We start from the raw sequence: 26,806 nt of genomic DNA, 5'->3' as shown, positions 1-26,806 counted from the left end.
TGAATGGAGATAAAGTTAAAACGTGTGAATAAGTCTCTTCTCATATTCCCATTCCTTTTCAAAGCCCATTTTTCTCTTTCGGCCCCTGGAAAAAACTCTCCTCTGAGCCACGGCATTTCCAAATTCTCAACTCTAGAGCCCTCCATTTGCCTTGACAATTTTGCCGATGTGATATTTTATTTAGCGAAGAGAATTCACCTCTGATTAGGAAGTCCAGATAGGGGCAGCACGGTGGCGCAGTGGTTAGCACCGCTGTCTCAAGCCGACGAGGTCCCAGGTTCAATCCCGGCTCTGGGTCACTGTCCATGTGGAGTTTGCACATTCTCCCCGTGCTTGCATGGGTGTTGCCCCCACAACCCAAAGATGTGCAGGCTAGGTGGATTGGCCACGCTAAATTACCCCTTAATTGGAAAAAATAAATTGGGTCCTCTAAATTTATGCACTAAAACGGAAGGCCAGATAGAACTTCCAAATTGTCGAGGTAAGACATTCAGGCGGTGACGCGAAGCAGGTTTACACCAAAGGAAAGTGGAAATCTGGTCTCTTGTTGCCAAATAAACTCTTGCGGTTGAATGAATTGAATATTTCATGGCTGAGACCGATAAGGTTTTACTTATTCAAAGGTATTCAGGGTTATGCAACAGCGAATAGATGGAGTTAAGATACAGATCAGCCATGATCTAGTTGAATGGGGAAACAGGTTGAAGCAACTGAATGATTGATCTATTACTGTTGATGTGTCCCTGGCAGTGCAGTTACTTGGAAGGAGAGGCTATAAGGGAATTAAATAATAATGGTCAGTCGGCCCACAAAATTATAAACTACTTAAAACCGTCACAGACCATAGAATACTTTTAAAGCAAAATCCATCAGGGAAGCCATCTGGAACATTACAGGTCAGCATCCGAAACCTTTAAATGTGGCTGACTTGAATTGTCTGAGAGTAGCTGACCTATAATTAAGTGATCAACACAATATTAAGATGAATGTATGAAAGAGCCAACCTCGACTTGACAAAATCATCACAGAAGACAGACAAAATATCCAGCAGCATTCCTTTATTAATGTCTGTGATTGCATAACTAACAGCATTTTAAAATCAGATGGTGCAAGCACTTTGTTCTTGTTCAAGTAATATACCCCTCCAATTAACCCTGTCGACCCCAAGTGTTTGTAGATCTGATTAATAATGAAAAACTGATGTTAAGTGAGGAAGATCCTTGTCTTTGTGGCTCTGTTTTAGAACAGTACATAGAAACGTAGAAAATAGGAGCAGGAGGAGGCCATTCGGCCCTTCGAGCCTGCTCTGCCATTCATTACGATAATGGCTGATCATCCAACTCAATAACCTGATCCTGTCTTACACCCATATCCTTTGATCCCCTTTGCCCAAAGTGCTGTATCTAACTACTTTTGGAAAACATGCATTATAATTAAGACCTTCTGTCCTCCCAGACTCAATCAGAATTGTTGATGGTTCTGGTTTACCCAACTTACATTTTTAGGCATTTATAGCAACATTACGTTGTTGCACTACATACAGTTCACTGGTGTATTCTCCATGCCAGTCAATGTGCCAATCAATCAGCACTCTGCTCTCAGTCACTACAAAACTGTTGCTTCCCTGACATTGGTAATCTTGTGATTCCCCTGATGAGTACAAGGTGAAAAGCTTTGACAAAATGCCTATTTTCAGCAAAGGTCTATTGTCCTGATGAGTGCAAGGGAAAAAGCTTTGACAAAATGCCTGTTTTCAGCGAAGGCCTATTGTCCTGATGAGTACAAGGTAAAAAGCTTTGACAAAAAGCCTGTTTTCAGCGAAGGTCTATTGTCGTGATGAGTACAAGGTGAAACGTTTTGACAATATGTCTGTTTTCAGCAAAGGTCTATTGTTAAATTGAAGGAATTCAAAGCTCCCTCCCCAATTCAAAGGCATAAATCTTACTGAGTTTTTTGCTTTCTCTTATGAGCGATGTCACAACATTTTTTCAATAGCAGAACTGTCAGCACTGTAACCATTAGTAACACAGATAACAGGAGGATCATCACATCTACACAATAGTAAACATACCAGGGGAGTCGGTAAGATTCTGAGCGTAAATGTGCTGCACCTTTGTGTCGAGCAACATACTCAATCCAGAAAATGGCTCTCTCCATTGGAGACTCTGGTTGATTCCTGTGGAGAGCAGAGAGTTTCTGCATGTTATCCCGATAGGACGTATCGTTTATGACTTCGTTAAGTGCCTGCAAAAGATCGTTTGACTGCATGGCTGCGACATTAATCACTTTTGCTGCACCTCGGGTTTCAAGCCTAAATAAGTTATCAAACTGGTCAAAAAGCAGAGGGATGCCAACTACTGGCACCCCATGATAGATGGCTTCAAAAACTCCATTGGTGCCACCATGGGCAACAAAGGCTCGTGCCTTGGGGTGCCCTAGAAGGTCATTCTGGGGGATCCATTTTGCCAGTAGCGTATTATTTCCTAAATTGGGAGGGATCTTCCCATCGTGTCTCCAAATAACTTTCTGAGGTACTTGAGCAAAGGCCTCTGCTATTTTCATTGAAATTTGCATTGGCAAAGAGCTGATAATGGTCCCCAGTGACATCACAATAATCCCATGTTCCCCTGAGGATTGGACAAACTCTTCAAACTCTGCTGCTAGAGGTTTGGATGGTTTACACTGGAATCCCCCAATGTAAACAATGTTTGGCATGGTGGGTCTCGGAAATTCAAATATAAAATCAACCCTCATCAGCCACACCTCTGCCCTCAGGAGAATCATCTCAATATCTGTATCTGGACCCAGATAGCGATGGCAGACTTCATTGTAAATGGGGTGTATCATAAATTTTGAACTGTATGTTTGAAATAGATTCATAATGACATTTTGTGTTCTTTGAAGAAAACTCATTTTATCTGTCAATCGAGTGCCAGGGATTGGGACGTAGGAAGGAGGTGATGGTGCGAGGGGAAAATGAGCTTCTTCACTACTGAGCCATCGAACATTATACACCAAAAGAAGTTTGAAAGAATAAGCAAGAACTGGACCAATAGGGAAAGCAGGATCAGTAAGTACTAAGTCAAAGTTTGCATTTTCAATTTGCTTCAATAAACTTTTGTTTTCATAAATTGCAATAATTATCTCTCGAGTCCGAGTGTGACAGATTTGCATAAAATATGTCATTTCAGAATAGAATTTAACCCATGGTACCCAACCATTCTGGAAGGCATCTAGTGCTTTTCCAACCAAACGTTGCACAATATCTTCAGTTGTATTTTTCCCAGCGGATTCTGGCATTTCAACCACAATGGATTGATATAAATCAGGCCTCTCTTTGATGTACCAAGATGATGAGGCATAAAGCACAGTGATATTGTGTCCATGAAGTTTCAGTTCTTCTATTAGAATTCTCATGTTGACCCAGTGGCTTCCATCAACAGGAACAACCAATATATTGGCCCCCTGTGTAATTGGACAGGACAGGGTGGCGATGATACCAAGAGTGTACGCAACCTGGAACCTGCTTTTCCATGCACGATCCTCCATATTGAGAGCAAAGTGACATCCAGGTCCTGTTAGAGAATTGAAGAGAAATATTGGTAATACAACAGAAATTTAAAAACATATAATAGAATAAAGGAGCTGATTTAGGCCCGGGACCCGGCCTGTGACCCAGCTCTGTCTTTCAATTAGGAAATGGCTGAATTACCTCATCTACACTTTCCCTTAATCCCCTTAGTGCGCCAAAATCTGTTGAAGCCGTTCTTGAATGTATTTGATGCCTGAGCATCCACTGCCCTCTGGCTGGAGAGAATATCAAAGGTTCATAAACCTCGATGAAGAATTTTCTCCATATTCTGATACAAATCCTGAGTTCTCAGTGAGGAAACAACCTTTCAGCATCTTCGCAGACAAACCCTCTAAAAATGTTGGGCGCGATTTAATGGAAAAGTCTCTCAGTGCGGTAGCGAGCGGGAACTGCCGCGAGCTTCCTGACGCTTGGCCCGGCGAGGCTGTCAATGCTATAAAACATTAATTGGACCACTTAACGAGGCCCCACAGGCTTCACGCTGCAAATGACTGTCCCGCCGGCTGATTCGCCAGGAGAGCAGCCCCACGATTTGGGGATGCCAAGCTGGCCAGACAGTTGGACGCGGTAGAGGTCAGATGGGATGTCCTGTTCCCCTGAGGGTCTGGGAGGGTCAGCCACAGGGATAGCCTGTACCACCTTGGAATTAGTGGCAACCCCACTCCCACTTACTCCCCACCCCTTATACTGCCCAACCTCCCCATCGCCCGCATGCTGCACATCTCCCCGATCCGTCTCCCCCCCACCACAACCCCTACCCTTTGACCGCTGCGATGAACGATGCGTGCTGCTTACGTTGCCACCCCTGTGTCTCTGCAAGAGAAGTTGGCCCAGGGCATACTGGACAGGGCCCAGGCAGGTGGCGGGGTGCCGGACATCAGAATCTTCCCTATCTACAAGGAATTGTCCTAGAGATTACGGGATTGGCCAAGGACAGATCTGTCACTGCCGTAGAGGTACGGTGCAGAGGTGAGGTTACACCGGCCCCTACTCAGATGGCCTGTTACACGTGTGTTGTTAATGCCAAACAGGCTGACCCATCCCTCCCACTGACCACATGTCCATTCTCCCATAGGATGCTCAACTGACAGTGCCAGTCCGCCTGGGGTATTTCCGCTTCCCCCTCCCTGCCTTCCATGAGAACGCCTCTGAGGGGAGTTCTGAGGAGACCACCATATTCACGGCACAGCTGTCATCCCCACCCTCCATGCAGAGACACATACCTCGGTGGGCGCCAGCAGTGGACAGGCTTCCGGGGCACATCACACAGTTGCAGACGGACATCCGGGGGAGGCAGGAACGCCCAGGCAAGACAGCAGTCGGAGGTCTGCTGTAACCCAGGCCTCAGTTGGGTCTCAGTCAGATACTAAGCCTCTAGAGCCTCAGTATAGCACAGTGGGCTAAACAGCAGGATTGTAATGCAGAACAATGCCAGCAGCGCGGGTTCAATTCCTGTACCGGCCTCCCTGAACAGGTGCCGGAAAGTGACGAGTAGGGGCTTTTCACAGTAACTTCATTGAAGCCTACTTGTGACAATAAGCGCTTATTATTATTATTATAGACCAGGTTTACCCGGAGATGATGCAGATTCTAGAGTGCGGCCATGATATTCAGAGCGACACTATAGCAGGTTCATAGCCGACTGGACTCCAGAGGCAACGGGAGCAGGAGATGGCGCCGGCAATGAGTGGCACCAAGGACAACACTGCGAGGGTGGCGACCGCAGTAGAGAGCCTGATGGACATCAGAAGCATGAGTGGAGGTGGCCAAGGCGTGGCTCATGTGAGGCCCATGGCTGAGCACCTCGACAGAATGTCCCAATTGCTGTGGGACGTGACCCAGTACCAGGTGAGCATTGCCGAGGCGCTGCGGAACATGTCCCAGTCACTGAGCAGCATCGCCGAGGGCATCGACACTGTGCTGCAGACATGGGGGAGCGACAGGGCTGGCAGAGCCAGATGGTGCAAGGGAAGTCAAGTCTCGATCCACCTGCCCCTCTGTCCCAAGGTGAACCCCAGGGTCTTAAGGACACTGACTGTGAAGAGAACATGGGTGCCAACCCAGAGCCAGTTTATGGAGTGGCGATGACGGCCACCAGCTCCCCCGATACCCACTCCCCTGACCGCATCACGGAGTCAGCAGCCGGAACAGGGCGGCACGGCAGGGCATGTACTGCTGGCATGTGCACTGGGGCCCTCTGGCCCCAGAGATCCCAGAGGACGTTCGCCAGGGGCATCGAAGGCCATGGGATGCAGTAGGCAGCAGGCTGCCCCCACCTCTGATGTGCATCCTGATGACACACCGAGAGGCAGGGGTAGAGCACGCAAGGCGAAGCATGTCGAGGATTACTGAGGGAGCACTGGGACGGAGGGGGGATAGGGCGTAAGAGGAGGGAGGGTGTGATGGGGAGAAGTGATATGGGGAGGGGTTTGGAGGGGTGAGGAGAGTGGGGCGGCACCATCAGGGGATTGGAGCAGTTGGGGTCACATGTCACATGTGCACAGCATTAAAAAACACTGCACTTTAGAAATATGACGCTCTGGGGTCTCCTCATCACTTGTCGGCACATGGGTGGTCTCCGGCTGTGGCACTGGCTGGGGGCGGGGGGACACCAGATGGACTCCCTCCCCCCATCACCAACAGATCCTGCAAGACACAAGCCAAGATGCATGATTAGATCGCGGGCCAGGCGGCAGTGGGGGCGGTGGGGCTGAGGGTACTGTGGGGGGTATGGGTGAGGGTGGTGTGGGGGTGAGTGTGAGAGCAGCGATGAGGATGCTGTGGGGGTGAGGATGGGGGTGTGAGTGGTTTCGGGGTGAGGGTGAGGCTGGTGTGGAGGTAAAGGTGAGGGTGGGGTGGGGGTGAGGGTGGAGTGAGGGTGGTTTGGGGGTGAGGGTGAGGTTGAGGATAGTGTGGGGATGAGGGCAAGGCTGGTATGGAGGTAAAGGGGATGGTGGGGTGAGGGTGGGGTAGTGTGGTGTGATTTTAGGGGGGTTGATACACGTGGCACCAGGAGCTGCAACTAAGCAGGGTGTCACTTCCTCGCCCATGGCCAATCTCCAGCCCGGCGACCTTCCTTTACTCTGGGCCGCTGACCTCGACCAGGGCCCTCTGCTCAGCCGGGGTGAGGGCCCGCAGGTCCGGCCGTCCTCCTCCAGCTTTCTCTACACCTGCCCCCGGTCATTTTGGGCGGCCTTTTCCTGGCGGGGGGGGGGGGGGGGGGGAAGCAGAAAATGACAGTGTTAGACAGTCCAACGCATGCAGCCCAGGGGGTGGGTAGCTGGTGGCCTCAGTGGCCATGGTACCCGTCCATGGTGGCCAGTATGGGTGCCGACATGAGGTGTAGGGTGGGGGTTCGCCCGCCCTCCGGGTGGGTGTGTGTGGGAAGAGACTGGTGCTGGGGGCACAGTGTTGCCTCCTCACCCTGGCCACCCTGAGGAGGGTGTGCAGTTTTATACGGCACTGCAGGCCAGTCTGGACGGTGTTAATGGTGGCGCTCGCTGCCTCTGCCACCTGTGCCCAAGCACTGTGTTCCCCAGCGGCTGGCAGCCTCCTTCCCGGTCCAGTTTGCCAGGTGTCCTGCCTCTCCTCCATCACGTCCAGGAGGATCTCAAGTTCAGCGTCCAGTAATGCCATTCTCCTCGCTGCTATCTTGTTGACTGGGGTGGTGTGTGCCGGGAGTGAAGTGTGTATTTGCGACTACAGCTTGTCAGCCTGCTGAGTGCCAATCATGAATCCGGTGAGTCCCGCGCCGTTTCTCATTAGAATCGATTGATTCGGTCCAGTTGTGGCGGCAGCTTTGCTGTCGTGGAAATCCACGAATCCTGCCCAGCATCAACACTCAGGAACAGAGAAACTCGCCGCATTACTCTACCCTGTTCTCAAGGAATGCTCTATGCTGACACAATAGACCAGGTGGTTTCCGTCTGCGCCATAACAGCTCTGTGATTCTGTGAGGGAGCAAAGCCTCCTTACTCCTGTACTGCAACCCCCTTGCAATCAAATGTAACAGACCATTTGTCCTCCTAATTAATGGGTGCACCTGCATGTTAACATTGTTGGTGTTTGTTTACACAGACACCCATGAATTAAAACATTTACCAGTCTCCCACCTTTGGAAAATATTCTGCTGCAATAACCCTGCCAGGTAAAATCTGTGGGGAATGTCATAGTAAATTTCAGAAAGAACCTTCCTTCGTGATGCCACGGCAGCAGGAGCGTTCCTCGGAGGAAGCCTGGGCATCACAACAAAAGTTGAGGCCGCTGCTAACTAGGTTCCTCCCCTGAGCCTCTCCGTTTATTGTCTTAGATGTCGCCATCTGGTGGAAATGGTCAAACAGCAGAGTGGGTGCAGAGTGTCATAGAATCAGACCCGACAGTGAAGAAGGAGGGCATTCGGCCCATCGAGTCTGCACGGGCCCTTGGAAAGAGCACCCGACTTAAGTCCACGCCTCCACTCTGCCCTCATAACCCAGTAACCCCACCTAACCTTTTGGATACTAAGGGGCAATTTAGCATGGCCAATCCACCTAACCTGCACATCTTTGGACTGTGGGAGGAAAGTGGAGCACCCGGAGGAAACCCACGCAGACACAGGGAAAAAGTGCAAACTCAACACACAGACAGTGACCCAGGTTCCTGGAGCTGTGAGGCAGCAGTGCTAACCGCTGTGCCACCGTGCCGTGCTGGTTGTGAAAAGTAATCCCCAGCCACTTGTTTCCTGCCAAGGGTTCAAGGCAACTCTCTCGCTTTTCATTGCGACTTCCATTAGAATTTGCTCTCAGTAATTCAACCATTCTGCTTATCATTTCCATTGCTCTCCAATTGTGTGGTGATTCAGCATTTGAAGGCAATACTAATTTATTCTGAAATGTTTCTATACACAATACATTTATATATGTATATGACATTTAAAAGTCATTGCTGTACCACAATTGATACAATGTTTACACCATTGGAAGCTAATGCTGCTGATGCTGAGGGGAATGATGAACAATACAGATGGGAGCAGAAAGCTGCAATGGGACATTGATAGATTCAGTGAGTCGGCAAAACTGTGACAGATGGAGTTTACGTGGGGAAATTGTGAGTTCAAACATTTTGAAGTTTAAAAAGGATGAATCAGGGTATTTTCTAAATGCTGATGACAAGGTAGGAACTGTGGGGTGTCATGGATTTCAGAGTTCAAGTACAGAAATGACTGCAAGCTGGGCTTCAGGACGGCTCATTAGTTTGTAGATCCAACTTTTGCAACTCTCTCCTTGGCCCTCTGTGCCGTCCTTTTCCCTTTCACCCCCAGTCTCTTCTGATTCACTGTTTAAGTTCCTCTGGCTCAATCTACAAAGTTAATCAGCAAGTTTCAGGTTACCCGGGCTCATGCCCATTTCCCAACTACATGCCAACTCTTTGTTTTCATCAGTGAGCACCGGATCTGAGCCCACCTTTCGCTTCCAAATTCCTGGACTTCTCTGCTGTCAAGTCGACACAACTCCACTGGGTTACACAGTAAACACTGAGCTACTGCAACCCATGCTTTATTCGGTTGTTTAAATGTTATTGTAGTTTTGTCTAATCGACAGCCTAACCCCCACTGCTGCTGTTACCCAATCGAGATAATGACACTCCTATTGGTTCGACTGGGTGTTCAGCTTTATTACAATTTGATCCTGGCCAGAAATTCACTCAACTGAGTTGAGGCCCATTTCTTCTGGATTTTACAGTCACCTCTCAGTCAGTTTTCCTGCCCTGTGACTGAATCTGCTCCTCTCCTGACTCTTCATTCCTGTGGAAATAATTCCAGCAGTATGTCCTCTGATTTTCAACTCTTCAAATACTTCTGGATTCACCCACACCTCAACGCGTGTGATTGGCCCAGAGCCAGTCACATGGTTCGTCGAGGCCACCCCCTTAAAGGGGCTACCCTACCGCACAGGGCCAAATAGCTGGCTTTTAAAGCAGACCATGGCAGGCCTGCAGCGTGGGTTCCATTCCTGTACCAGCCTCCCCGAACAGGTGCCGGAATGTGGTGACTAGGGGCTTTTCACAGTAACTTCATTTGAAGCCGACTTGTGACAATAAGCGATTTTCATTTCATTTCATTTTTTCATTTCATCCCTTCCTGTTTACGACCCTTATGGCAACGACACAAAGAACTAAATACAGAAGTTATAAACATTATAAAAGACAACAGGTGCAAGAGGGTTCATCCAAAGTCCATCAGACCGGAGACATCCAGGTCCTTCCGGTCTTCCGCAAACCAATCACCGGCTCGGCAAGCTTTTGGGTGATTGAATTGTCAGCACTCGGTGACACCTCAGGAGGCACCGTCTCAATGACAGGCAAACTGGCCTTGCCGGCCTCAACAGATGCAGCTGGTTGAGTAGATTCAGGAGCCCTCTGCCTCCCTTGGCCAAATGAAGATACAGGAGTGTCTATAATACTGGGAGGACCTAAATTAAGTACACAGGAAAACACCTTTCCACAAATCCGGTGGGGCTTTGATCTGCATCACATTAACGGGATGCAAATCGGTTTCACTCCAGCCTCTGGCGGAAATCACAACCCCACATGGCGGGTAGGAAACTAATGTTTCAGCTCCCGTCTCAATGTCTCTGCCCTGCCCACCCACCATGGGGAGGGGAGTGGGGGAGCGACTGGAAAATATCCAGCCAACCATTCGAGTTGCCTTCCTGCCTGCTTGTTGTATCTGCATGTTATCTTTATACAACTCGCGTCAAAGGACACCCAAATACCTGTGAATTTGGCAGCATGGTAACATAGTGCTTAGCACAGTTGCTTCAGAGCTCCAGGGTCCCGGCTTCGATTCCCGTCTTGGGTCACTCTCTGTGCGGAGTCTGCACGTTCCCCCCATGTCTGCATGGGTTTCCTCCGGGTGCTCCGGTTTCCTCCCACAGTCCAAAGATGTGCAGGGTTAGGGGGATTGGCCATGCTAAATTGCCCTAAGGTTAGGTGGGGTTACTGGGTTACGGGAATGGGGTGGAGGTGTTGGCTTAAGTGGGGTGCTCTTTCTGAGAGCTGGTGCAGACTCGATGGGCCGAATGGCCTCCTTCTGCACTGTAAATTTTATGATTCTACGATTCTATGAATCCAATCTTTCACAACTATTAAAACTGTTCTGCAAGAGGAGTTGTCATGTGATGTACCCGCGGGAGTGGCTGCACGTTTGCATGCTCTGGCGGTACTCACCTTTAAATGTCTTTATTTATCCTGATGCACAACCCATTATTATTTAATCCTGAAGTGTATACACTGTGCTATCTTCCTGGAAGATCCTAGTTCAGGTTTTGGGGACAAGGAGCCGATTTAAGTCATGAAATGAAATGAAAATCGCTTATTGTCACAAGTAGGTGTCAAACGAAGTTATGGTGAAAACCCCTAGTCGCCACATTCCGGCGCCTGTTCAGGGAGGCTGGTACGGGAATTGAACCGTGCTGCTGGCCTGCCTTGGTCTGCTTTCAAAGCCAGCGATTTAGCCCTGTGCTAAACCAGCCCCAAACATTACCCTGGGCCTCCTGTTTACTAGTCCAGCGACAATGCAACTACGCCACTGCCTCCCCTGAAAATCCTTGTTTAATTGAGGCGGTCGGTTTGGCCGGGGTGGGGCCTTGCTCGCGACGGCAGTGTTTGCTGATCAGCAGCTTACGCTCTGCGATGTCGCAAGCATTGAGACGGTGACTGCTGTTGAGAGTAAGGTTGTGGATGACGGCCTTGTCTCCCTGGCACAGATCACTGGCGCTCACATTGATGAACTGCAAAATATCTGTAAGAAAATGGGTGAAGCGGAGATCAGAACCCTGTCAGTTGAGAGCGGAGTTTCCTCGGTGGAGGCTCACCTTCAATCCTTGGAAATCCTGCTGCATCGTGTGTCGAATATCCTGGTTAATTTGAGGAGGTGGAGCCGGAGGAGGAGTGTCCGTGCTCTCGGTCCGTCGAGAGGAGCTGAGGATGAATTCCCGGCTCAATTTGGAAACTGGCTGCCATTCTTTTACAATCTCGATTCATCAAAAAGGGCTGGAGGCGGCCGCAGTCGACGAGGCCTCACTGTGTGCTGGGGCCTGGGCCTCTCTTCACCGGGTCTTCTGGGCAATGACACGGCGATGGTGCAGAGGCTTCACCAAATTTCTGGCTGGATCCTGCATGTTGCTCGACATTCCTGTCATGGCTTTGGCCATGTTTAAGCTCCATGGATGACTATATTATCCTGCAGTTCATCATTAATCCTGAAATATTTTCCACCTGTGATTGAACTCCTGATTTTATGATGTTGTCTTTTATCCTGACAAGGATGTGTGATATTCCAACACAGATCTGTCACCTGTTATCCTGCCAATCCTGTTATCCTTCGCAAACCAGTCTATTTATCTGTGATGGAATTTATCCAGCTGTGGGCTCTGGCGATAGGGTGAGGAAGACCTTAGTTTAAGTGTGATACCGTTTGCATTCAATTTTGGTCCTGCTGTGTAGTACTGGGGGTGTGGGGTGGGTAAGGGGCGGTCTGCCCACCTTGCTTCTGACCCTGTGCCAAATTCAAATCCTTGGGATTTATTTTGCATTTGCATACAGAGATGTTTTCCTGTTTGTGAACAGATAATGAATCTCCTTCATTTCATTGGGGGAGCGGCTGGGTTACTTTATGACATTAGGTTTTTGCAATACTTCCCCAGTTTTCTTTTTGTGTTGTAATCCTTGCATTTTAAGTGATGGAGTATTTTTTCCTGGTGTCCTTTGCTTTGTTTATGTATTAGATGAATACTGCCACAGCATGGTAATGGACAGGTGGCATGATATAGAGGTGATGGGTATGGCCTGAATATGACCTCATAGTGGGTGAGGAAAACCCCCCCGTTCGATCTTATGGTGTCACATCTTTTTTGTCATACTTTTATTAATTTGGTGTTGAAGAATCCTTGATAGCCTTCTGTGCAGACCATAGATCATAGAATTTACAGTGCAGAAGGAGGCCATTCGGCCCATCGAGTCTGCACCGGCCCTTGGAAAGAGCACCCCCACTTAACCCCAAGCCTCCACTCTATCCCTGTAACCCCGTAACTCAGTAAACCCACCCAACCGTTTTGGACGCTAAGGGCAATTTATCATGGCCAATTGTTGCTAACTTTTGGTTGGTTCAATTGGCTCTGTTTTATAACCTTTGCTCTCGAGTCGCCAGGTATCTTTATGATACAGCCACGAGGTTCAAGTTCAAGTAATGATCAATAACTCAATACACCGATTAGTAAGATTCAAATCAAAGCACATTTATTATACACAGTAATCGCTACTCATGCACAAATTCTACTTCTAAGCTACTTCTACAACTAACAGGCCTATACTTAGCTTCGGACTGGCCCACCAGGTCAGGGGAACAAATGGCCTTTCGTTCGGGTTCTGAGTTTGCGGGATTCGAAGTTGGTACGGATTGGTAGCTAGGAGCGCCTATCTCATAGCGAGTGTTGACTTAAGACTTACTGGATATCGGCGGCAGCTGCACCGGTCACGGTCAAGGGTTGGTTCGCGTTGCTGAGTGACCCGGTCAAGAAGAAGAGAGCGGTGCAGAGAGGAGTGAAGAGAGAGCGATTTGAACTTGGGGCTCAACTCTTATAGTCCCCAGGGGCTTCCCGCCTTTCGGGGCGGACCCTGTACCTGGTCCCAAGTGATTGGACTTTGTCCCAAACGTTTGGTTCGATTTTCTCCAATACTGGAGCGGTTCCCTGATCGATGGGCGGTCTTAAGGTGGTCGTTCACCTCCTTTGTTTTGGCTCCTGCTGGCGCCGAGGAGTCTGGCTTTGCTTTGTGTGTCAAAATGTTGCTTATTGTTCCTGGGGATTGCTCATCAGTATGCAGATGGCTGTTTACTTTGTTATGCTGATGGTCGCTGGTATCGATGTTGTCTGGTTTTTGCAGAGGTAAATACACAGCAAACCTGCAGCCGCTGGGTTCTGTCTTGTTGGCTGACTTTCCCATCAGCCTTTGCGTTCGCTATTTTAAATCGGGAGTTGGCCACTTTAGGTGGCTACACAATCCACCTAACCTGCACACCTCTGGACTGTGGGAGGAAACCAGAGCACCCGGAGGAAACCCAAGCAGACACGGGGAGAACATGCAGACTCCGCACAGGCAGTGACCCAAGCCGGGAATCGAACCTGGGACCCGAGAGCTGTGAAGCAACTGTGCTAACCACTGTGCTACCGACTGTGCTACCGTGGGCAGACAGCTGTGTATCCTGGGAAGGACTGGGCATTGCTGTTCCTGGCACTTCCGGCGTAGCTTGAGTTGAGGAAAATATTTACTGGTGCACACCTTTTAAAAAAAAATTTGGAATACCCAATTATTTTTTTTCCAATTAAGGGGCAATTTAGCATGGCCAGTCCACCTAACCTGCACATCTTTGGGTTGTGGGGGTGAAACCCAATCTCCACATGGTTAGTGACCCAGGACCAGGATTCGAACCCGGGTCCTCAGCGCCACAATCCCAGTGCTAACCACTGCACCACGTGCCACCCTCACTGGTGCACACCTGAGCACGGTCAGAATATCCTTAGTTTCCTGCTTTTCTCGAGTAGATTTTTTATATTTTCTTGGCTGCGTCGTTAGTGACAGTGGTTACTTGATAACTTGGTTCCTGGATGGACGGCATGGTGGCGCACTGGTTAGCACTGCTACCTCACGGCGCCAGGGACCCGGATTCGAATCCGGCCCCGGGTCACTGTCAATGTGCAGTTTGCACATTCTCCCCTTGTCTGCGTGGGTCTCACCCCCACAACCCCAAGATGTGCAGGGTAGGTGGATTGGCCACTCGAAATTGCCCCTTGGAAAAGAAAATGAATTGCGTACTTTAAATTTATGGAGAAAAATAAATAAAATAATTTGGTTCCTGGAATGGACAGTGAGTATATCGTCCTGTTGTTAGGATCTCTTGGATGAAGGGTAATGGGCAGAATTGTGTTGATGGTGGAACATGAGTGGTAACATCAGTATGCAGAGAAATAAAGGGGGGTCTTAGGGTACCAAGTCAGGTCATGTTTAGTTGTATATGACCCAATTGGGCATCCCCTATGTTGTGCAGCTTTTTGTTACCCTTTAGGCGAGGGTGAACATCATTGTGCATTGTGCTCATGGATCAATCCTGTTATTCGATTAACCTGATATCCTCCACTCTTTATAATTTACCTTCCTTGTCCGTGCGAATGGAGGTACTGATTACAATTACAATTGATAACATGAACCAACTGTGTTAGTATCTATGGTCTTTTCTATTTGTATATGTTGAGTGATCTTTATGCTGTGCCGTACTGGATTTTGGGATCTCTTGCGACAGGGTTAGGGCAGCACGGTAGCATTGTGGATAGCACAATTGCTTCACAGCTCCAAGGTCCCAGTTTCGATTCCCGGCTTGGGTCACTGTCTGTGTGGAGTCTGCACATTCTCCCCGTGTCTGCGTGGGTTTCCTCCGGGTACTCCGGTTTCCTCCCACAGTCCAAAGATGTGCAGGGTAGGTGGATTGGCCATGCTAAATTTCCCTTAGTGTCCAAAATTTCCCTTAGTGTTGGGTGGGGCTACTGTGTTATGGGGATAGGATGGAGGTGTGGACCTTGGTAGGGTGCTCTTTCCAAGAGTCGGTGCAGACTCGATGGGCCGAATGGCTTCCTTCTGCACTGTAATTTCTATGATATGGTAAACTAAAATGGTAAACCTTCAGTAAAAATATTTAACAAAAAAAAGTTCTGCTTTTTCATTCTTTTCAGACTTCATCATTGCAGACATACTCATGGACATTTCTGATGCAGCTGTGCCTGCACTTGTTCATCAAACAGATCTGACCTTTGGGCTGAATGTCTAATCATGTGAAAGAAAATAGAAGTTTGGATACAATGGGAGCAGATTGTGTTGCATTTGGAGGTGATGAGCAGGGAGCAGCAAATCCCAACACATGGCCAGGAGAACAAGTTTTACTAGTTGCTCACCCACTCTATACTTAATATTCCATTCCATTCCATTCCATGAGTGCCCTGCCGAAAGGCAGATCCTTTTGAGCTAGAGCTTCTTCCTGAGATGTTTTCCTCGGCAGTTTTATGTGCGGTGGTTCCTTCGACGACTCTCAGGGATAGGGCAAGGATGCAGGGAACAAACCTACCTCAGGCAGAATGGGAATCAAACCCGCTTTGGCATTACTATGAAGCACACGCTGGCCGTCTAAGCTAACCGGCCCCCATACTTGTTAAACAATGGGAGTCTCCCAACACCTGGGACAGGATTTTACCGGCCTCCCGCTTAGCGGGATATTCCGTTCCGTCCGCCAGGCTGAAGCAAACTGTGGCGAGGTTGTGAATCCCTGGCCGTGATGTTGGACCAATGCGTCTTTAATTCCTTGGTTTCTATTTCATTTTTCTTAAAAATGTGCAACCATTCAACCGAAAATGATAGTCCCTGAATCAAGAAAATGTTCACAGTACGAAGTCTTACAACACCAGGTTAAAGTCCAACATCAATGCCAGGGCATTCAGCCTCTGATCTCCGGGTAAGCGTTCTCCAAGGCGGCCTTCAGGACGCGCGACAACGCAGAATCGCCAAGCAGAAACTTATAGCCAAGTTCCGCACACATGAGTGCGGCCTCAACCGGGACCTGGGATTCATGTCGCATTACATTCATCCCCCACCATCTGGCCTGCGAAATCCTACCAACTGTCCTGGCTTGACACAATTCACACCTCTTTAACCTGGGGTTACCCCATCTCTGGATCTGTAAAGATTTAATCACCTGCTAATGGTCGCATTCCAAGCATTGTTTGGCATCTTTGAATCTGGCTATATATGTGTTTCTGGAACATACCTCTTCATTCACCTGAGGAAGGTGCAGTGCTCCGAAAGCTAGTGACATCGAAACAAACCTGTTGGACTTTAACCTGGTGTTGTAAGACTTCTTACTGTGCTCACCCCAGTCCAACGCCGGCATCTCCACATCAAGAAAATGTTGGAAGACCATAGTTATGTTGCCTGCATAATTGTATCAAAATTAACTGCAGCTCCGCCTGCCTTGTTTCGGGGGTCCATTCATTGCATTTGACGGATAACTTTTAACTTGTAGGTTATGAAATATTTTCCCATGAACTTATGCGTTTATTTACTGATGAAGCACAAATCGAACACTGTAGGAAGTCTTGTATTCTCAGTAGCTGAGATTTTAACTATGATGAACATCTTGGTAATTTAACACAACTGGGTACGTGCAAAGTCTTCCTTCGCTTCTGAATTTCACAATCGTTCCATTTTCAAACTACCAATGTAGTTTCGTGCAAAGCTAAACTTTTTGAGTGACGTATTCCCCCAACTTTAAAGGTGATTTAGCGTAGAGGCAGCTAAGATTGCTGAATTGAAAAATGCTATCGTTGTGGGAGAGATGCTGTTTGTGATGATAATGCATGCATTATAATATCAAGGTGTTTAGCAGAGCAAGGGTTAACTTGGGACTGGAGAGTGGCACCGCCCACCGTGTGATGCATGTAGTCACATGGACAGAGAGGAGTCTAGAACTGAACCCTGACAGGAGCATACATGCATGGAACAGCTTCATGCAAGACTATCCTTGGCACTGTACATATGTGCATATCAATAAAAGTGTTTATGTTTAAACACACCAGCCTCAAAATCTGATCAATGCGCCACCACCACGGCAACATAAAAAAACAATATTAAGAACATAAAAAGCTGTGCCCACTTCAATTAGTAGGTGGAAGCATAAGAGTGAATTTTGCAATTGACAATAGACGGTAAGTCATTTAGAACAAATCACCAGACTGCACTGTGTCCTGTTCTGACAAAAAAATCATCGACCTGAAATGTTAATTGTTTATCTCTGCGCAGATACTGCCAGCATTTTCTCTTTTTATTTTAACATCCCTCCTCATGTCTCTTCTCTATTTTTCTATTATTACCAGCACACATCCAATCTAATCTTGTTCTGCAGCAATAACTATATAACTTGAGTTTTCCTCTGCCCAATTATGGTTGCTGCCTCAGGCTAGGCCCAGGCCCATCATTTCTATTTCCCAGTTTTTTTTGCCACTTCTCTTTACCCCGACCCCCCTCCTCACCCCCATTCCCACCGTATTATCATGTCTTCCCTCTGCATTAATGCCTTCAGCCAATCCCGAACCCAACTCTTCAGCACTCCTTAGTCTTGTGTCAGGTAAAATAGTGGTGACATGAACTTATCAGGAAAATTGGAACATTATCTGCCACCTGTATGTTTAAAAACTGTGGGGAAAAGGAAGTTGCTTCGCGCCGGGACACCTTGGCTATGTTAATGAGACTAGTGACTTTGAGATGTTGATGAGCTTAGCAACACTGCAAACAGATGTTTCCCAAAGGCAAGTTGGTAACAATGGGGAAGAGACCATGAAGGGATCTGAATAAGGTATGAAAGGTTCAAAGGGAGAGACAAGGTGTGAAGAGGGGGTCATAATGTGAGTGTACTATGCATTGACACTGGTAAAGCTAGGCTCAAGAAAAAAAGTTAATTAACTTTGATTTGAATCATAGAATTTACAGTGCAGAAGGAGGCCCTTTGGTCCATAGAGTCTGCACTGGCTCTTTGAAAGAGCACCCTATCCAGGCCCACACCTCCACCCTATCCCCATAACCCAGTAACCCCACCCAACACTAAGGGCAATTTTGCACACTAAGGGCAATTTAGCATGGCCAATCCACCTAACCTGCACATCTTTGGACTGTGGGAGGAAACCGGAGCACCCGGAGGAAACCCATGCACACACAGGGAGGATGTGCAGACTCCGCACAGACACTGGGACCCTGGAGCTGTGAAGCAATTGTGCTAACCACTATGCTACCGTGCTGCCCAGAGGTTAGCTCAGATAATGGAAGATCAAAGAGAAAACTTCATATGAGGTGATAATTAAAAGTATGCAAGAAAACCTTTTATTAGACCTCAGCCAACAGCAGGAATAGCTGTTTAACTCCCAGTAAGCAGTACTTGTGAAGAAAAATTGTCTTGAAGAGCAAGCTGTTTATTCTACCTCAGAAACAACACGAAAACAATATGACTAGCTAGTGTGGTGACTGTTAGTGGATTTTTACAGGGTTTTATTTTCAACATATAAGCCGTTAAAGAATATTTGGGTAGAGTTAGCTTTGAAACTGGTGAAGTAAAGATTGTTTGGAACTGTGGAAAACTGTGTGTAGCCAATGTCTTAGTTAAGCATACCTCTAGTTTACTTTATTGTTGTTTCTTTCATTGCTTAACAAACATTTTATTTAAAATCATCCCAACACGTCTGGGACATCACTCTCTGGATTTCAAATATCTCCTCACATTATACTAAATTACAAAAAATGCAGTTGATGGCAGTTGTTTCAAGTTTTCTTTCTGTGTTTTGGAGTAACTTGGCATTTCCCATCAACTGCGTTTTGAACATCTGGCATCATCCCAAATTTTACTTACTCTGAGAAAAGCCAACATCTTTCCTCTGTGCCTCTCTAAAGGGCCAACAAGGCAGTCATTGAAATCTCTTTCCAAGAAATGACCCTGGATGTCCTAACCTCCTCTTTTGTGCAGGTTTGGTGGGGGAGTGCGCCTAGGTGGGGTGCTCTTTTGGAGGGTAGGTGTAGACCCCATGGGCCGAATGGCCTCCTTCTGTACTGTTGGGATTCTATGAAAAAAGCACGATGAAGCTTAACTGTTCATTACCAGAACTGGTAACCTTCCGCCTTCAAATCCTGCAGCGATATATTTACATTGAACCACCTGCTAGATGGTGTTGCCCTAGTGATGTACTTCTTCCACCAGGTGAACAGCCCAAATGATGACATGCAGCTCCTGTTAATGGACCGGCTGGGTCTCAGTAACTCCTTACATCATTGCCCATATTTTACCAGGACGTGATCAAAGTCTGCAACATGATCACCTTGAGCCACTGTCCTCCCACGTCAGGAGTAATGGCTGTCTTCAGGGATCTGCTGCTCAGGAATCCCCACCTCCCCCAATACCATCTCAGGTGGTTGGTAAAGCGAAGGGCTGTGGCTGCTGCGGTGCCCAGGATCAGGGAGAAGCTGGGTGCTGGAGGAGCAGGCTGGGTGACACCCCATGAATTGGCGTGTCATGCTTCGGTGGATGTCCAGCTCGCAGTCAATGCCATCCGTGATCTTAGAATGGTCATGCTTGGCCCAATATCAATTATGGTCCTGAGGAGCACAGAGGTGCAGTAAACTCCAGTCTGAACACACCTCTACTCGGACAGACTTTCACAATGGCCCCAAGCCCTGAACCCTCCCTCGGGAGGCAGAGCCCCACACCCCGAGCAGTCTCACGGGAATGCCGTCTGTGCCTTTTAGCACTGTACAGAGCGGTTTGTCTGCGGCGCACTCTTCACGTCCTTGCCCTCAACCGCACCCGGACATGTCTTTAATGTCCCTGTTGGTCGTCTCTTTATGCTGGAGTCCGTTCCCCCCCCCCCCCCCCCAACTTACCATTGGGAACCAGGGATCGAGGATGTTGCACACAGCAATCCCATACAACCATAGGATACATTTGTTCATGCGTTCCCAAGATGCCTACGCTTTCCGCGGCCTTGTGGGACCCCAGGAACAAACGTCTATAGTTGTTATAGTCTGCACCCCCTTTTTATTTATTTGCAAAACCTTTTATTACAGTTTTGATTGCACTTCAGTCCCACGCTCTTGATCTCCCGACCCCGATACAGAGAGGGGCCGGGTAGGTGCAGGGCCTCCTTGTAAACCAGCTCCTGGGCCTGGCCAAGCTCACCAACAATACGACCAGGCAGCGAGCTATCGGGAGTGTTGTCTGGCCTGACGGTCTGTCCCTCTACCATTCATGGCCTGGTGGACTGGAGAGGGGGCACACAGTGTCTGCTGGAACCGTTAAGTCCTTCCAACCCCGATGGGCACTGCAGGGATTGGCATGGTCCATTGACCCCTTTTGTCACATTTTGGTTTCAATATATTTTTTCTTAAAATATTTTTATTCTCCATTTTCACATTTTCTTTAGAATTTACACCTCACCAACAAACAGTAAACGTTACTTTGCGTCAGTCTTCACAGTAGAAGACATGAGTAATATCCCAACAATTCAGGAGAGTTAGGGGGCAGAGTTGAATATGGTAGTCATCACAAAGGAGAAAGTGCTAGAGAAACTAAGAGGTCTAAACATTGATAAATCTCCAGGCCCAGATGGGCTACATCCTAGAGTTCTAAAGGAGATAGCTGAAGAAATAGTAGAGGCGTTAGTTATGATCTTTCAAAAGTCACTGGAGTCAGGGAAAGTCCCTGAGGATTGGAAAATCGCTGTTGTAACCCCCCGTTCAAGAAGGGAACAAGGAAAAAGATGGAAAATTATAGGCCAATTAGCCTAACCTCGGTTGTTGGCAAGATTCTAGAACCCATTGTTAAGGATGAGATTTCTAAATTCTTGGAAGTGCAGGGTCGGATTAGGACAAGTTAGCATGGATTTAGTAAGGGGAGGTCGCGCCTGACAAACCTGTTAGAGTTCTTTGAAGAGATAACAAATAGGTTAGACCAAGGAGAGCCAATGGATGTTATCTATCTTGACTTCCAAAAGGCCTTTGATAAGGTGCCTCACGGGAGACTGCTGAGTAAAATAAGGGCCCATGGTATTCGAGGCAAGGTACTAACATGGATTGATGATTGGCTGTCAGGCAGAAGGCAGAGAGTTGGGATAAAAGGTTCTTTTTCGGAATGGCAACCGGTTACGAGTGGTGTCCCGCAGGGTTCAGTGTTGGGGCCACAGCTGTTCTCTTTATATATTAACGATCTAGATTATGGGACTGGGGACATTCTGGCTAAGTTTGCCGATGATACAAAGATAGGTGGAGGGGCAGGTAGTATGGAGGATGTGGGGAGGCTGCAGAAAGATTTAGACAGTTTAGGAGAGTGGTCCAAGAAATGGCTGATGAAATTCAACGTGGGCAAGTGCGAGGTCTTGCACTTTGGAAAAAAGAATAGAGGGATGGACTATTTTGTAAACGGTGACAAAATTCATAATGCTGAAGTGCAAAGGGACTTGGGAGTCCTAGTCCAGGATTCTCTAAAGGTAAACTTGCAGGTTGAGTCCGTAATTAAGAAAGCAAATGCAATGTTGTCATTTATCTCAAGAGGCTTGGAATATAAAAGCAGGGATGTACTTCTGAAGCTTTATAAAGCATTGGTTAGGCCCCATTTAGAATACTGTGAGCAATTTTGGGCCCCACACCTCAGGAAGGACATACTGGCACTGGAGCGGGTCCAGTGGAGATTCACACGGATGATCCCAGGAATGGTAGGCCTAACATACGATGAACGTCTGAGGATCCTGGGATTATATTCATTGGAGTTTAGGAGGTTGAGGGGAGATCTAATAGAAACTTACAAGATAATGAATGGCTTAGATAGGGTGGACGTAGGGAAGTTGTTTCCATTAGCAGGGGAGACTAGGACCCGGGGGCACAGCCTTAGAATAAAAGGGAGTCACTTTAGAACAGAGATGAGGAGAAATTTCTTCAGCCAGAGAGTGGTGGGTCTGTGGAATTCATTGCCACAGAGGGCGGTGGGGGCCGGGACGTTGAGTATCTTTAAGACAGAAGTTGATAAATTCTTGATTTCTCGAGGAATTAAGGGCTATGGAGAGAGAGCGGGTAAATGGAGTTGAAACCAGCCATGATTGAATGGTGGAGTGGACTCGATGGGCCGAATGGCCTTACTTCCGCTCCTATGTCTTATGGTCTTATGGTCTTATGGTAACGAATACAATGTCAATCCCCTTACTAACAACAACAACCCCATCCTCCCACCACCCCAAACAACAGCCCACGTGACAATATAAGCATCAAATGAAACAAGCCCTCCCAAGGTGGGAAAAAAAGGAAAAAAGAAAAAGGAATCAGTAATCGCCTGTGGTCACCATTGACATATATAGTCCACCCCCCCAACCACCCCCTAATATTCAACATCATCCAATCCCCGAAAGAGTACCGTGAATGACATCCATGAATTGTAGACCCCCCTCCCCCCTCCAGCCCCCCTCCCAGACTCCTCCCCTCCACTTCCTCTTGTAAACCCCTCCCCCCAACCTCGGTTCCTTTACCCAACTTTTCACCCCGGCTAGACTCACCGAAAACTGTTCTACCAGGCTCTGATGGCCGCAGCCCCTCCCCCCACCTCACTCCCGCTCACTGGCTTAAACCGGCCAGCGTGGAGGCCCCCGCCCGGGTCTCCTTCCCCCTTGCCCGGTCCCAGGAAAACCAAGAAATCCCCTTTAGCACGCAACCCCGCATACACACCCAAACCCCAATGAACCATCATTGCAAATGAAAGTCCCATCTCTTCCCTTGTCCAAATATATACAGCGTCGACTCATTTAGTACATACACCAACACGCAGTGAAAAAAATAAAGTTACATGAGGCTACATCGGCACACGACCATTTCTCAATTCTGCCACAGTCCTTCTGCCTTCGCAAACTCCTCCTCTGCTTCCGCCATCCCAAAATAAAAGTCCTTGGATTTGTAGGTCACCCTCAACTTAGCTGTTGAGGTACAGCGCCTTCTTCACCCGGCTGAAGGCAGCCCGCCTCCTTGCCAGCTCCACCGTAAAGTCCTGGTATATACGTATACCAGCTCCAGTCCACTGCACCACCCGCTTCTGCTTTGCCTAGCACAGGACCTTCTCCTTCACTCTATAACTACGGAAACACACAGTTACTACTCTTGGCGGCTCACTCGCCTTTGATATAGGCCTCCGCAACTAATGAGCTCAATCCAATTCATATCGGAGGGATCGTCCCCCGCCCCCAATAGCTTTGCCAATATCATGGCAAAATACTCCGTCGGCCTCGGGCCTTCCACCCCTTCGAGCAGACCCACAATCCTCAAATCCTGTCGCCTGGATCTGTTTTCCAAGCCTTCCATTTTGGCTCACAGACCCTTGGTGGTCTCTGTCACCCTCCGCAACCCCTTCCCCATCGAGGTGAATTGATCACTGTGCTGCGATAATGCCTCTGCCACTTCCTTCAGTGTCTCACCTTGCTCCCGCACCTCCGCCGCTGCGTCGATACCGTCACCCTCACCGGTGCAATCGCCTCCTCCACCAGCACTTTCAATACCGTCCCCATCTCCTTCTTCATCACTTCCATGTGCTTTGTGAACTGTTTTTCAAGTTCCACAGCCATCACCTTGGTCATTTCTTCTGCTGTGAGCGATGTGGCCTCCCCTGGTGCTCCAGCCTCCGCTTTCCTTACAGTTCCTGCGCTGACTTTTCCACTCACCAGCGGACTTTCGTTATCCCCCTTTTTCACGGCCGCTTTTCTCCCAAACTTGGACATTTTTCCTCCCTGTGCCTTCTTACAGCCTTTTCAGCCTCCGTTGCCCCCGGGACCGGGCATTAAAACTCCGAAATTTATATTCCCGGGCGGGAGCCCTCCAATGTGCGGCTGCCACCCGCCCGCCGTCACCGTGACGTGAGTTACTTTTGTTTGAGGGGCTGCTCTTTGAATTTGCCCTTCAGGTTGTTTAATTTAGTTTAATGGGTTCAACCGAAAACAGAGTAAATGTTATCAAGTCAAACTTTCCTTTCACAAAAATGTTGGGCGGGATTCTCCGACCCCCTGCCAGGTCGGGGAATCGCCGGAGGCCTGCTTGGATCACAGCACACTGTCCCGACGCCGGCTGCCGAATTCTGTGGTGCCGGGGTTTTGGTGGGGGCGGGAATCGCGCCGCACCGGTCGGGGGCCATTGGCAGCGCCCCCCCCCCCCCCCCCCCCCGGCGATTCTCCAGGCCCTGATGGGCCGAGCTGCCGCCCTTTTTCGGCCAGTCCTGCCAGCATAAATTACACCAGGTCTGTACTGGCGGGACCTGGCTCTACGGGTGGCCAGCGGACTCCTCGGGGGGCCGCGGGGGGATCCGGCCCTGGGGGGAGGGCCCACGGTGGCCTGGACCGCGATCAGGGCCCACCGATCCGCGGGCGGGCCTGTGCCGTGGGGGCACTCTTTTCCTCTGCGCCGGCCGCTGTAAAGCTCTGCCATGGCTGACGCGGAGACGAAACATGCTGGCGCTCCTGCGCATGCGGCAACCCGGCCGGCCGGCAGAGGTCCTTCAGCGCCGCTTCGCATGGCGCCAACCACTCTAGCGCCAGCCCCATGCCGGAGTAGTTCACGCCACTCCTTGGCGCCGGTATAGCCCACCCCGCCGGTTAGCGGAGAATCCCGCAGGTTTGCTTTCGAAGATCAACCTGGAATGGTAAGACAAAACCCGTATCTCCCCTCACTAACCAACCACCCAATCCTGCCCCCTCCCCCCACCTACCAAATGTAAATCTGAGGTGCTCTTGTCATGAGTTCAGCTGACTCCACTGTTTTGGTTTATATTTGCAAATACTTCATAATTTCTTGATAATGTAAAGGCTCTCCTATTGATTCCCTTATGACCTATTTATTTTAATTTATTGTTATCATTTTTGGTCCATGGATCTTTAATGGAGACAAAGCTGTAAGTTGAGCAGAGAAACTGAGGAACTCAAAAGTTGCAAAGTAGTACACTGTGCTATGAATGTTTCGGTGTTGAACAGAAGAACTCAGACTTTCTGGCACCCGAGAGATTGGATGGATTCAGTTCGATTGGTTGGCTGCTGGCCAATGGATTGGCCAGGGTCAGTCTCGTGCTCGGCAACAGACACTGATTGGGTTCTGCCAGGTGGCATTTTCAGAGGACCCAGCAGGAGAAAGCTGCTGGACTCTGAGAGGAGAAGCTGTGTGTTGCTCTCTTTCCCCAGTGTTTCCTCATTGCGGTTTCTGAGTCTGCAGAGAAGTCTCTGGAGCTCAATGGGTCTGCAGTGAAAGCCATTACAGAATGAAGGCAAAGGCATCATCCAACAGGAAGCCTAGACTGAAGAGTGTATCTAACTGGAAGACATGCATCTGAAACAGAGACTTTTGCCCTTATATTATAATTTTTTACATGCCTCTCTCCCCTCTGTGTTTGTTTGTCTTGTGTATGTTTGTAGAGGGTGAAGGCGAGTTAAAGAGGCAGGGAGGTGAGAAATTTGATAGTAGTAAACCAATTATATTTGTTGTCTATTTAATTATAGTTAGTTAATAATAAAAGTTAATTGTGTTTAAATTTACAAACCTGCTGATTGTAGTTATTGGGCAGCCAAAGACTTTGGGTATTTTTTAAAATTAAGAGTTAATTTCTACTGTGCAGTGACTCTGGGTCAGGTGGACCTGAAATTGACCGCACACTAGCACAGAGTGTCAGAACAATCATTTATTTTTGGCTTCCCGAACCACTTTCCTGGAGTGTCTGTGTATTTGGCATACGCATTTCAATTTCAAATTGCTCTTGCCTTTATATTCACCCAGGATGCACCATTATTGCTTAGTTTTCTCTTGTTTAAAGATATCCAAACTAACCTCAGGTGTGAAGTGACAGGAATATTGGATAGCTTACCTTAGTATTTACCGAGGACATGAAGAAAGGTGTGGAGATGCCGGCGTTGGACTGGGGTGAGCACAGTAACAAGTCTTACAACACCAGGTTAAAGTCCAATAGGTTTGTTTTGGTGTCATCAAAACAAACCTGTTGGACTTTAACCTGGTGTTGTAAGACTTCTTACAATGAAGAAAGGTGGTATAATATGAGAAAAAGAAGATAAAAGACAGTTATTTACAATAGAAGGCAGGGGATAATGCTGATAATTAATAAACCAGTCAGACTAGAGGAGAAAACCCTGAATAGGTTGCACTCATGCATGCTGTTACAACCACAGCTGATGATATTTGCTGAGCAACCCAAAACCCAGACAGAAACCTGATCATAACCCACTTTTTATATTCTGAAAACAAGGAGAAAAAAAGTAGCAGCACAGAATTCCAGTAACATTTATGAAATTTGATAAAAATTAAAAGATTTATTAACAAGAAGAAAATAAAACTTAACCGCAAAAGATCAATATTACACCATTGAAAGAATTTTACAATACACCCTACACCCTGAAGAAAAATACTTGGTCAGAACACACTTGGAAACACCTTTTCGACAATGCCCCCTGATGGATTTTAAATTATAATAAATGCAACCATATTATCCTCGGCAACAATTGCTGTCACCTTATATTTCTCACTCACTTCCACTCTGTTGTGGAAATCCAAGAAAATTCAGAAACACTCTTTGAC

The 26,806-nt window shown here is 48.0% G+C and overlaps 1 pseudogene; it reads right to left on the bottom strand.

Moving 5' to 3' along the window:
- Positions 1–1,041: 1,041 nt before the first annotated feature.
- On the bottom strand, positions 1,042–26,163 carry LOC140387453 (UDP-glucuronosyltransferase 2A1 pseudogene; annotated as a pseudogene).
- Positions 26,164–26,806: the final 643 nt, after the last annotated feature.

This window comes from Scyliorhinus torazame, chromosome 12 (assembly GCF_047496885.1).
Source record: "Scyliorhinus torazame isolate Kashiwa2021f chromosome 12, sScyTor2.1, whole genome shotgun sequence".
Classification (NCBI taxonomy): Eukaryota; Metazoa; Chordata; class Chondrichthyes; order Carcharhiniformes; family Scyliorhinidae; genus Scyliorhinus; species Scyliorhinus torazame.
The sequence above is the reverse complement of the archived record's forward strand: the minus strand, read 5'-3'. Positions and strand labels throughout refer to the sequence as shown.